The sequence below is a fragment of the Eretmochelys imbricata genome, chromosome 10 (assembly GCF_965152235.1).
Source record: "Eretmochelys imbricata isolate rEreImb1 chromosome 10, rEreImb1.hap1, whole genome shotgun sequence".
Lineage (NCBI taxonomy): Eukaryota > Metazoa > Chordata > Testudines > Cheloniidae > Eretmochelys > Eretmochelys imbricata.
Window position 1 is genome coordinate 12,590,580 of NC_135581.1, and position 13,780 is coordinate 12,604,359.

The following is a 13,780-nucleotide window of genomic DNA, read 5'->3' on the forward strand; positions in this document are numbered from 1 at the left end:
GTCAGCTTGCCTGAGAGCAGAGTTTTCAAAGGGGTGCATCTCTCTGGCACCAGAATACATGTTCCAACTTTCAGAACAGCTCAGCATGTTGGGTGACACACTCTTTTGAATATCAGGCTGTCTGGGTCACAATGGAAGGGGTTGGATTTGGAATATTTCGGAAAGTCAGCCCCTTATTTAAGCATCTGAATGAGAGCTCAGCCCTTTTCAGAACGTGGCCCCAGCTGTGGATAGCATGAACTTGGAAAAAAAGAAAATCTAGCCTTAAGTATCTTACGCAAGATCACACAGCAAAGGTAGCTACCAGAGTATCCTGCCTGGACATACTACAGCTCTGTACCCAATGCAATTTGCACAGATGTTCAGGAGAAATCAGATTGATATACAGTGTTTTCTATACTTACTGCAGCAAGGCAATCACGTCTGCCCAGGGGAAAAGGAGTTAGGTTGTTGTCAGATCCTGGAGAAAGGCTGGACCGACTCAATTAGAAGAGGTGCATATGTATTGATTAATGTCAACTAGAAATGGTCGGTCTCTCAACTATGTGATGCAATGGTAGATTTTCACCACCTCTGGGTTAGTCTTAATTTCAAACAAGCATGATCCTTGTTGTTCCAAATGTACAATACAACCTGGTAATATAGCATAGCTTGTATTTCCTGGCAGATCCACAGCTCCTACTTGATAAGTTAGTAATTCATAAATTCAGCTTGCTCATTTTATTTTCTTAGCACTTGCAGTTTCCATCCTACTTGCCCCAAAATATATTTTCTTGTTCATGTTTCAAGCAAACCTCTCCCTCTGCAGCTGGCTGCCCTATGGATTTTGATGGCCTTTAAGCTGCACTGTTAAGGTGACAGGTTCTGCTCCAAAGTTCCCCTCCTGCATGCACAGCCCTCAGGTATGTGGCATTCCTTTATGTGATTTGTTGGCTGCTCTGTACTATTTAGGCATTGGACTGTGCAGAGGGCAGCAGAGATCCACCACCCCAGGAGTGCGCTGGCAAGAATAGTCCCTCAGGTGACACCATTGCTCCCTGGTGGAAACAGGAACGTGTACCATACACCATCTCTTTGGATGGGGCTGCCAGATCCATCCAACATGCTCAGCTCTGCAAGCCATTGCAAAAGAGAAGGTGAGGATGTGGCCCAGCCTATGCCTTGGGCCACCATGCTCCTTTAGGGGGAGCTAGTAGGAAGCACTTGGGCAGGGACTACAGTTATGCCTGTGCCTTGCACGGGGTGGTGTCCTTACAACTCCCTGACTCCATGTATCTTCCTGTACACGGGCTGAGCTCAAACTGGCCTAAGTAAGCAGGAGGTGGCTTCAGAGAATCATAGGACTGGAAGGGACTGCAAGAGGTCATCTAGTCCAGTCCACTGCACTCATGGCAGAGCTAATTATTATCCAGACCATCCCTGACAGGTGTTTGTCTAACCTGTTCTTAAAAATCTCGAGTGATGGAGATTCCACAACCTCCCTAGGCAATTTATTCCAGTGCTTAACCACCCTGACAGTTAGGAAGTTTTTCCTAATGTTCAACCTAAATCTCGCTTGCTGTAATTTATGCCCATTGCTTCTTGTCCTATCCTCAGAGGTTAGCAAAAACAATTTTCCCCCTCCTTCTTGTAACAACAGTTTTCAAGTACATAAAAGGTTATGTCCCCTCTGTCTTCTCTTCTCTATACTAAACAAACCCAATGGTTTCAATCTTCCCTGACAGATCATGTTTTCTAGACCTTTAATCGTTTTTGTTGCTCTCCTCTGGACTTTCTCCAATTTGCCCACATCTTTCCTGAAATGTCGCACCCAGAACTGGACACAATACTCCAGTTGAGACCATATCAGCACAGAGTAGAGCAGAAGAATTACCTCGTGTCTTGCTTACAGTACTTCTGCTAATACGTTCCAGAATGACATTTGCTATTTTTGCCACAGCATTATACCGTTAACTCATATTTAGCTTGTGATCCACTATGACCCTCAGATCCCTTTCCGCAGTACTCCTTCCTAGGCAGTCATTTCCCATTTTGTGCATGGGCATTGATTGTTCCTTCCTAAATGGTGTCTTTGCATTTGTCCTTATTGAATTTCATCCTATTTACTTCAGACCATTTCTCCAATTTGTCCAGATCATTTTGAATTTTAATCCTATCCTCCAAAACACTTGCAACCTCTCCCATCTTGGTATTGTCTGTAAACTTCATCCTAGTGTCCCGCAGAAGAAATTCAGAGCATCCAGGGAAAGGAATAAGCTGTTGACTGAGCAGATAAGCTTTGCAAAGGAACAGATGCCTAACTAGAATTCTGGGTGCCCACCACTCCTAGAAGTCAGCCCATGCCCTTGGGTACTGAATTAGAGACAAGGATGGAAGTGCTGACCTAGCAGCCTAGAGATCCTGCTGTGAGCACGGACAACCAGAATTCACCAACTGTGTAAGGACTACATTGATCCACTGGTAACTTTCCCTGCAGAGCACACCCCCTGCCCTTTTCCAGTCAGTGCAAACTGGGATTCTTCCCTCCCCCATATCTGCAGTCTCCCCTATGACTCTGTAAATGCTTGCCTACTCACTGGCTGTGCAGGACAAGATTTAGGACATGGATGCCGCATTATATAACCAAAAGCATATTAAAATCCTCCATTGGCTGGTGGAAGAGTGTCGAACTGATTTCATGCAACAACTGGAAATTAAACGATTTCAAATCTAGAGTGTCTGTTGAGCTCTTGGGGGGGAAGCTGGTACAAAGCAAGGTCCAAATTTTCTTCTGATACATTGTGTGTCACTCTAGTGGGATTGTACAGGAAAATTTGGTCTTATATTTATGGTGTCAAAATATTTTTTTTATTGGAAAGATATTTTGCATCCTTTTCCTGGGAGGATTTGACTGAATTCCAGAGTTTAGTCATTTATTTTTGTTTTGTTTTTGAGTGCAAGATTTTCTTTACCCATGAGATACAAGATTCCATTTTACTGTATTTAATTCTTTATTTAATTTAATAATATGGAGAAGACTGTGGCAAGACTGATGAAAAAGTGGAGCGGGGGGCAGAAAGGAGAAGAGGGAAATATTTCCCCTGTCACACAATTAACCTAGCCTGAAATATGCAAATGGGGGGGGAGGGGAAATCTTCCAAGTACTTTTAAAAATGGATTCCAGTCCCTAAAATGCCTGTGTATTCTGCATTGGCTGAGCATGCTCTGTGGGACATCATCTCCTCAACTGTATCCAGAAGCTAGAGCAGCTTTGACTGCCTGATACCCTGTGATGTGCCAACTGTCAGTGGAATGACAGCGCTTTAATCTTTCCTGCTCTAAATGGCTGCTCTTTTTCCTGTTCAGTGTGTCTGCATCACCAATTTTCAGAGCTCTGAGCTCAGTGATTGATGAGCATTTTCATACCGTACAGACACATTCCTCAGACCAGCTTAGCCCTCCATCATTAACGAGCAGGATTTAAAACTCAAAGCTCTGAGCAGAATCTTGTTGTTTCTGCCTGTGCATACAGAGCTACCTGCCAATGTCACCTGCTTCCACTAGGAGCCACTTGCTTCCTTTCCCTTGGCAAGAAGCCCTCAAGGGGTTGCTTCCATTCCTCTGAGAGTTACCTGCCAGTTGTTCCTGCTTCACCTTCCTTGGAGGGCTACCATCCAGATGTGTTGTCCTCTCTTCCTCTCAGGAAGGCCTTCCCCTTCCCAACAGTTGCCGGCTATGAGTGAATTAACACTGAAGGGAGACTGGCTCCCTAGTTAGACTAGAGAGAGCCAGAAAGCAGAGAACAGGGCATATAACAATCTACTTTAGTCTGCTAAAGCCACATAGGTACCTGGGAAGTCCCATGGAACCCAATACCCTGGGAATAGGATCCAAGCAGCTGTGGTTATTCTGCCCCTACTAGTGAATCTTGCTTCCCTTCTCTAAAGGCAAATTGCAGAATGCTTGCCTTCCATAAAGTCTACCTACCAACAATGCTTTCCCTGGAGGCTACCCACCAAATAGGGCTTCTTTGTCCCTTTAAGCTATCCGTCAAGGACACCAGCCAGCCTTCCCTAAGGACTAATTGTACAGGGTGCCAGCTTCCCCTAAGGTTAAACTCCAAGGTCTTCTGCTTCTTACATGGTCCCTGCCAAGGATTCCTGCTTTTTTGAGGGTACAAAGGTGGCAGCATGCTTTCCCCAAGGACTCATGGGTGTGCTGGCTAGAACACACTGCAGTACAAGTCACCTATATCTGTTCCTATGCAAAAGGAAGAGCCTCTGAGCTAGCCCCTTGGGCATGGTGCTACCATTTTGCATTGCACTGCCAAGGCCATTTAACCAGCCCAGGAAGATCAGCAACAGTGTTTTTTCAGCAACACAGAGCCAACAGGGAAGTATACATCCCACACACACCCCCAGCAAATATTGGGGCCTCCCACCCTTGCCCCTATGCCATACCAATCCTGGACTACATACATTTCATAGCAGCCTGAAGGCTGCTCTAACACTGCACAAGGGGAAGAGCATGTGCCCAGCAGCACATGGATCACAGCTGTTCCAAGGAAGGTTTTAAACCAGCTTTGTCCCCACCACAAAAGAGAACTAGATAAATTCATGGAGGTTAAGTCCATTAATGGCTATTAGCCAGAATGGGTAAAGAATGGGGTCCCTAGCCTCTGTGTATCAGAGGCTGGAGATGGATGGCAGGAGAGAGATCACTAGATCATTACCCGATAGGTTCACTCCCTCTGCGGCACCTGGCATTGGCCACTGTTGGCAGACAGGATACTGGGCTGGATGGACCTTTGGTCTGACCCAGTATGGCCATTCTTATGTTCACACACAGATTTACATTCTCTATTTTGGCTATAACCAAGGCTCTGGCCCTCCCTGTATGAGACGGTTTACATGGGCATAGGGGATATTTATGAGTGTTGGTATATACCCGTAGATATCGGTTTGTATTTGTCTGCGTTTGTGAGATATTGTATGTATCTACCCACAGTGCATGTGATCTTGTGTGTGATGATACTGTACATAGAAGGAAGGTGTGTGTGAAAGGATATATGCCTAAATTCAGTATGGCTGTATGATATACATATGCAAACATGGATTATGCATGAGGTAGACATTGCGTAAGCATATACCATGTGTGTAAAATGATGCTAAGCCTGCACATCACGTGCTTAATTCTGTTCCTAATTACACGGTCTAGCTTCCATCAACTCATCATGGACATAACTGACTGCAAATTTCCGCCTGCTCTGTCTCTGTGGGCACAGCACAAGCAGGTCATATGCATCCCTAGTGTATTTCTAGTGGAGTTACATGAGGAATGAATTTGGCCCATTGTGCCTGATGCAGATTACGTCTGTGTAGTAATAGGTCTGATCCTCTACACGAGTCCATCTGTTTCTCCACAGATAAATGCAATCTGTGATCGTTTCTATGTTTGCTGCTTTTTAAAAATCCAGAATGATAATAGAGCCCCACAACTGAGGAGAAAATGTGAAAGTGTTTATTTAAAAGTTTGATCAGTCAGAGTAAAGTTAGAGGAAGCTTTGAGAATCCCAGGTGCAGCTTAACCTACAAATGAAAAATTATGAAGACAGGGAAGAGGAATATTAAATGAAATTAATTCTTCGGGGACTCAAAATTTAGCATATACACAAGCCAGAGATGTTGCAGAAGAGGAACAGGAGACTGGACTGGAGGACAAGGAGACGCTCAGCAGCTCCCACAGTGAAAAAAGAAGAATCTAGGAAGTCTCTGGCTCCAAATAGGATGGGTAATAGCTTCATGTATTAGACAGCCTGGGCCAAATATGTCTCTAAGGTAACTGCAGTGAAATCCATAGGGTTAAAACCAGGGTGGATTTTGCCCTCTACTTCAGAGATAAGCAGCAAAATAAACTTCATCAACAAGCTCCCTGGCGCAGCTTCATAAATAGGGGAGGGGTGTGTGGGTTCTTCATAAGCATTCCCTCTTGCACAAACGCACCAATGCCCTCCTAGTTATCCCAGGTCTCTATCTTGCTTTCCTGCTCCTTTCTCACTGCCAGGGATGTACTAGTCCCCAAGAGAAGAGCTGCATTCAGGGATGCAGTAGGGCTCCTACACTGGTCTTTCACCTCTGGAGACCTGGCTTCAGATCAGGCTGCAGGTTTGGCGGTCTCAACCTAGACTCAAGCGGTCATACCACAGCCCAAATCACATCACAGGCTGGTGTGATTATCAGGGGTGGTTCACTGCTTGGAGCCTCTTCCCATTAAAGTCAATGGCAAAACCAGACTCTTCTACAGCTAGGAAGATTTAGGTCAGGATTGTGTAGGGGCCTAAGAGTGAAACAGCAGGGTGTGGCAGAGATCAGAGCAGAGATGCATTCAGAGAGCAATGTGGGAAGGCTTGTCGGAGGCCCTCATTTCCAGGGGTTTCTTCACAAAGGGGAGTGGATGACTCAGGATTGATACTGAAAATGGAGCTATGCACTTTTAGCTCACCAAATCCATTCCAGCACAGAGAGTCATTTCTATCAGGTGGTCTCTGTGAAATGGATTGGTGGTCTCAGTCCAGTAGTTCATAAGAGTCTCCCTAACAAAAATCCATCACCACAGTTAGCAGCCTGGTTGCAACCTCACCAGACAGGCCAGCACTTATAGCAGTGATTGTAGCAGGAACCTACCTGGTCTGGCTTCAGGGCTAGCTATTGCATCAGCTTCCCTCCATTGACTCTCCGTCCTTTTCAAGACTACCAGAGCGAGGGCTTCTACTTAGGAGCTTTAAAGAGTCTTCACCTGCCGTCTTCCCAGGAAGCACTCTGAACACCAGCCTTCCTCACCAACTCCTGCAGGTAGCACTCCTCCAGCTTTTTAACACTAGAGCTAGGGGAAAACACCCTAAAGGGGCCCAGGCTTGCTCTTTATAACTCCCAGCAGGCCTGATTCTGAGTCACCTGCTCCCATCATGGGATCCCTGGACTCATTCCTGTCACCTGGGAACAAGTCTGGCATAGGTGCAGCTGAGTCCCAAACCCTCCCCCTCAAAGGGCCAGCTTCTTACTTTATGACAAAGATGGACACTGCACTACCCTCTTTCCTCCTGCTCAGGGAAGCTTGCACTCCAGATGCCAAAAGACATACTTGTCCTGGAGACAAACAGAAATCTCCTTTCACAAGCACTAACTTGGCTTCCAAATCAATAACAAATAAACTTTCTAAAAAGCAGGCTTAGTTGTAATGCTTTCTGGAGCATTGTTCTGTTTGAAACCATATTTCACGGTGTGTAGCCGCGACAGTGTTTTCTGAAGGAGGCCAAACGTGAGGGAACATTTCTCACTCCTTGAAAGCTAATGACTGATCCTCAGCACAGGTTTACAATTTAATTGAAAAATAGAGACAAAGAGAAGATATGATGATGAATAATGCCATTAATCATCAGGACTGCTGGAAGCAGTATCTAGGGCCTGTGCTAATGCTTGATGGTGTCATCCTGACCAGCCAATAACACAGATACTCGAGGATTGATAGGAAAAAGACATTGGGGGGGAAAAATATAGACAGGAGGCCAAATTGTGTTTTCATTGAGGTAAATCTGGAGTTCATGCATTGACATCAACAGAATTACTCCACTCTAGTGTAAGTGAGAACAGAATCTGACCCAGGGCCTTCTCTATAATGCACACTTGTCCCACCAGTCGATCCCTAAGCCCCTCTCCCACAAGCTACATAAAAGTGAATCTGTCGGCCTTTACTTGCAGTGTATGATTGGGAGACATAATCACAATATTTTCTGTAACATTAAAAGCTAATCAGGGGGGTGTTTTTCTTTTCTTCAGGTTCTGTTAGTGATTCAAGTGGTGGTGCTCTTTCCTCTAAAGATCTGACTCTGGTCCATTGAAGACAATGACAAAATTCACTGACTCAGCTCTGAACCAATGTCCCATCATGATAACGAGAGGGTTGTGTTGCTAGGGGAACATGCTTTTGGATAAAACCTATATCCAAGGTTACCCAAACACTTGTAATTGAGTGACACATTTTGCAAGAGTTAATCCAGGTGTCCTGACCACATTCCAATGTGAGCAACCACATTCTGCCAACCTGAATTCCTCCAGCAGTTTCAGCTAGCTACAGTATTCTCCTTCAGTTTTGTCCTAAATGTGTGTGTAGTATTGCTGTGCACTGTTAAACCGATACTATGTTCCACCCCAGAAGTGACTGCATTTCACTGGTGAATAAAGTGATCCCTAAATCACCATGGGAGTCTTTGAGATGAAAGGTTTCAGAGTAACAGCCGTGTTAGTCTGTATTCGCAAAAAGAAAAGGAGTACTTGTGGCACCTTAGAGACTAACCAATTTATTTGAGCATAAGCTTTCGTGAGCTACAGCTCACTTCATCGGATGCATACTGTGGAAAGTGTAGAAGATCTTTTTATATACACACAAAGCATTTGTGTGTATATAAAAAGATCTTCTACACTTTCCACAGTATGCATCCGAATTTGTGTGTATATAAAAGGATCTTCTACACTTTCACAGTATGCATCCGATGAAGTGAGCTGTAGCTCACGAAAGCTTATGCTCAAATAAATTGGTTAGTCTCTAAGGTGCCACAAGTACTCCTTTTCTTTTTGAGATGAAAGGCGCTATACAAGCCTATGTTATTAATAAATTGCTTTTATAAGATATTTGCTTTTAGTTTTTTCAACTATGCTCTCAGTTTCAAATGTAGAGCTAGAAAATTACTGAGGTTTCTCAGACTATTGGTGAGACCTTCCCAGCCAATCAGCATACAGAAGTGTGTTTTTGCTATAATCAATGCACAATAACCAACCATATCCCTTTATGATACAAATGAAAGTGGAAAGCTGTAAGGATTCCTCCCACTAGAGAGAGCTCTTACAGCCAGTCACTGGACTGAAAGGGAGAAGTGATCCAGATGGAATCTCTGTCACACTAATGAAGCTGTCTCATAACTGTAATGGAGACCTCATGTATCTAATGTGACACTTAGCAAATCCGGGCATGAATAAATAACTGAAGTCCAATTGAATTAACCTCCAGCTGATCAGCACAACTAAACAAATTATCCTAAACTCGGAAGAAGATTAGAAGGACTGGAGCAGGCCACAATCATTTGGTGGGAGGCTTAATTAAATTTAGCAAGTTTAAATCTAATACCCCGTGCTCTTCTCTGATCTCAGGGTTTAGGTCAAACCTCTTCTAAAGTGCTCTTGTAGAACCTGGAAAGGCGGGTCACATCATATTAGTAACAACAGCAGCAGTGCACCCCAGAGTCACCCGGAGAAACAAAGGAACACACATAAGCATAGAATAGGGGTAAGGGGTCACTTTTTACAGGCACAGAAGAGAAAATAAAAACATGCTATAGATTTCCTGGTGGAGAATTCAAACCTAATTTCCAAGAAAATGTTTAACAAGATGGCATCACATCAACCTTCCTTTCTCCAGTGAGCACAGAGACACCCCCCAATGCATAAAAGGTCATGGTTACACTAAGACCTGGATACCTCAATATTGCTAACCTGGAATCCTGGCCCCATGGAGGTCAATGGCAGTTTTGCCATTGGCTTTCATGGAGCCAGCATTTTGCCACTAGAACGTATCCTCCAGGTGGGTTCCCTGTACCCCAGCTGGATCCTGTACATGCTACCAAGTCAAATCAATGCCAGGGCCCATCACCCCCACATTAGATGCCTGTGGGATTTACTGTGCCTTTTGGCCACTATCTTTGAGAAACTAAACACTGTTTGGGGCAGCCTTGGGCCTATGCAACCTGTGTGACCACATGAGGTGCCACATCACACACACACAACTCACTGGCCAGTGTCAGCCCAATTCCACATCCACAGTCCCATTTGACCCTGGCCTCAGTGGGCCCTGATAAGAGCTTGAATTCTACCAGCTCTGTTCTCCTGGACCGTGTTGGGGCTTCGGTCACCAGAGGCCTCAGTGACATAAAGGGCCTATTCCTCCACACTTGGACCTCCCACTGGCTCCAGGCGGTTGCCATCCTCTGTGTATGGTGTGTGCAGTGCTCCATTGCCCCAGGGAGACATGACCAGTTGGGCTGGGGGTATGGCAGGGCCCCACTCTCCACATGCCTGCTAGCCTCTGGCAGTAGCTGCCATGAAGCGTGCCCTCCTCTACTTTCCTCAGCAGGTGAAGGGAGTGCTATGAGGTATACTCACCATGTCTGCCCCACACCAATAGCCTCCGGCCAGCTTCACTTGGTTATCACAGCTCTGCTGCCCTCCAGCACTGCTCACAGGAGAAAGGCCATAAGTGGGTTCAAAATGAGAAGAATAAGGGGATCCCTGTTTGTTCAGCAATAATGATGGTCACAAGCTGTTATTTAAAAGGAAGAAGGCAGCCCTTAGGCTTTGTTTGCACTCCCAGATCAGAAAAATACCACACCCACAACACAAACCAACTGTTGGAGAATGAATCATCTTGGAAAAATCATTGGGCCCTCCTTGGCTCCTCCTCTGGCTGCTTTGCAGTGCTCAGGCAGCATGGGGTAGCCAGAAAGCTTCCTAACTGGGAAGTGGGGGATTCCCTTGGCCTAAGGGAATCTCTGAATACCAAGCTGATGAACAGAGCACTTGGGCACTCCTTGGCCAGCAGAATGGTATCACAGGAGTGTTCCGCCCATTAACTTATCTATGCCAGGGGCCCAAACCACCCCCAAACAGCCTCAGGATCACGGGGACAGAGTAATTCCTCTCCCCACTCTTCTGTTTTGCAGAGCAGGGCTCAGTCACAGCTGAGGTTCTGGCCCATAGTCTATATTCTACAGCACAGAAATACAAGACAGAAATCTAAACCACAGAAGTAATAACCTGTAAACTAATAAACAGTAAACTAATAAACCAACCAGACGCTTTGATAGCGAGGCTCCCTCAAGAGCGGGGATTATTAATGGTTGTCCTGAAACATCAGGTGCGTAGTTTTCTAGTGAAGGGGGAATAAACGTTAAGGCGCTCTGGAGCCTGGGTGTCTGCTCCATGAGGTTGCATACCACTTCATATAAACAGAGAGATGATCATCAAGGGCTTTGAGGCACTACAGTAATACAAACAATAAATTATAATCAAAAGCAGCTCTCTTCCAATCCAAAAGCACACAGACACTTAACTGTTTTAAAAAGAATTACCCTGAGAAGAAATTATTCAGATAAATAATAACAAATACTGTATGTAAAACTGCAATATGGTGGGCAGTTTTCCCTGGGGGAGTCTCACCAATTCTCTACAGTCTCAGAGACAGTGGTACATATTTCTTCAGTAATTAGAGCAGGAAACTGGAAGGAGGGAGGGACTCCTGGATTCTATCTTAGCCTCTGTAAATGACTTACGTAAATTGCTGAATGTCTCTGTGCTTTGGTTTCCCACTCTGTACAATGGAAGTACTAATTTCCTGCCTCACAGGGGTGCTTCTGAAGGTTAATTCGCTAATGTTCATGAAGTGGTTGGAAATTTTTGGATGAAAAGTGATATACAAGTGCAAAGTATCATCTGTGGAGACAAGAATCCCTGTCAGCACCAAAGCTATCCAAGTGCAGGCAGGATGACAGGCAAAGAGCCGGAGAAAGCTCACAGGTTTCAGAGTAACAGCCGTGTTAGTCTGTATTCACAAAAAGAAAAGGAGTACTTGTGGCACCTTAGAGACTAACCAATTTATTTGAGCATGAGCTTTCGTGAGCTGTAGCTCACGAAAGCTCATGCTCAAATAAACTGGTTAGTCTCTAAGGTGCCACAAGTACTCCTTTTCTTTTTGAGAAAGCTCACAATTTGTCTCCCAACACTGGCTTGGTGTATGTTAAGTCTCCCTGTAGTGGCTGGCTCACATCAAGAAAAAGAGCCTGCTACTTACTGACAGATACTTCTTTAGGATACATGACAAGGGATTATGGGGTTTTGGTGCTGAAGATGCAAGGTTCAAACACCTGCTGGTGTCTGCTGGTATGCAGTCACAGGTTGTTATACTCGGAGACTTTCCACAGGTCCTGGACAGGGTGGCATTAACATTTGATTCAAGGGGTCACGGCTGCTACTTCCTACAGTAATGCTTGTCCCTCAGGTGCAGGTAGGAGTGATGTTTCCCTATGACCTGAGATCAAATGGATCCCCCTGTCCTCCAGCCATGTACAAAGGAGACCAGAGAGGTTAGTAGGGACACAGCAAAAAAAGGATGCCAGGAAGGATCTAGCCCTTTATTTTCATAAGATGAAATTCTCCTCCAAGGAAGGTATAGTGGAAATAAACTTCATTCTTGAGGTGGTAGGAGGACTTATTGACAGCAGCTGCCATTATCTCAGTCACACAGGCAACCCCTTGAATGCTTGTAGTAAACAGGAGAGAAATGTCAGTTCTTCACAGGGCTGGAAAACAGGGGATCTGCCAGATGATAAGGTATCAAGACTCCCCCTTCTGTGTATCAAGCAAAGGCAGCAACTTTAGTCTGTTCGGAGCCTTTCCATGGAACTCTGTTGCCCTCTGGAGGTCTATTAAGGCACTCTCAACGCTATGACTAACAGTTAAATTCATTCAAAGTTTAATTTAAACTTTTCATGCAAAAACAATTCAGAACACTAGGCCTTTAAAAAGAAGATGTCTGGACAGATGATCTGAAATTCAGAATTCTTGTTGCCAAGATTGGTGTGTGTGGTAGGAGGGCAGGATGTGAGGGGAAATGGAAATAAAGGTTTGGGGGACATTTATTTTAGCATTATATATAGCTTTATATAATTCATAGTATTACATACAGCAGTGCTGAAGGTTGCATTGGATATTGTTTAAGAAATCCTAATTTTTAGGGATGTGTATCTAGGCCAAAAATGTTATTCTGGGCTGAGCAAAGGTCAAGAATTTGGGGAAAACAAAAAGAAACTGAAGTTTTTAAGATGTTTATTATATATATATTACATTTTTAGTATTTCTTTTTTTGCACTGTCAAACCAATGTCTTTGTTTTCTATCATGAAATCTGTGTGTGATAGCTGTCAATTAATAATACCCCACTCTTATCTAGGGCTTTTCAGCAGTAGATCTCAAAGCCCTTTACAAAGGAGGTTGAATCATATATCCACATTTTACAGATGGGGAAACTGAGACACAGAGTGGTGAATGTAAGTGCCCAAGGTTACTTGTCGGGCCTGGGAACAGAACCAGTCCAGGGCTCTACCCATTCGGCCACACTGCCACTCTAGACAAGCTACTTTAAATTAACTTTTTGGTTAAAAAATGAATTAGGGCACATGAAGAAGAATGTGGAACTGCTGAAAAGGATGTAAGTGTTTGCATTACAGGATCATACACTGAGACCCCCTAGGCACTACAATAATGCAAATAATACATAATTATAACATTAGCCATGCTGTCTACCATGACAAGCCAAAAGGCAGGATTTACCCAATTTGTGGCCTGATCCCTTACTCTGCCCAGCATCCTACATCTGAAAACATTCCCAAAGAGTTCAATGGCCAAAAGAGAGACCCTGCCATCCAGAATGACTCACTCAAATCTACAGGAAACAGCCATAACAATGTACACAGCCAAGGATGCAAACACTATGGAGCATTGGACTTACAACAAAAAAGAATCCCTTACATTCAAATGAGAGAGGCCTGGTTTTGAGTTCCTTCTTGTTTGCCAATTTCAGTCAGACCTTTAACATTTTGGGTGCCAACATGCTAAGAGAAGAGCCAGGGATGCTCAGAACCCCATATGGAAACAGGGAACCAAGCCATTTCCGAATTGCTATTCTCTGCTTTGGAGCTA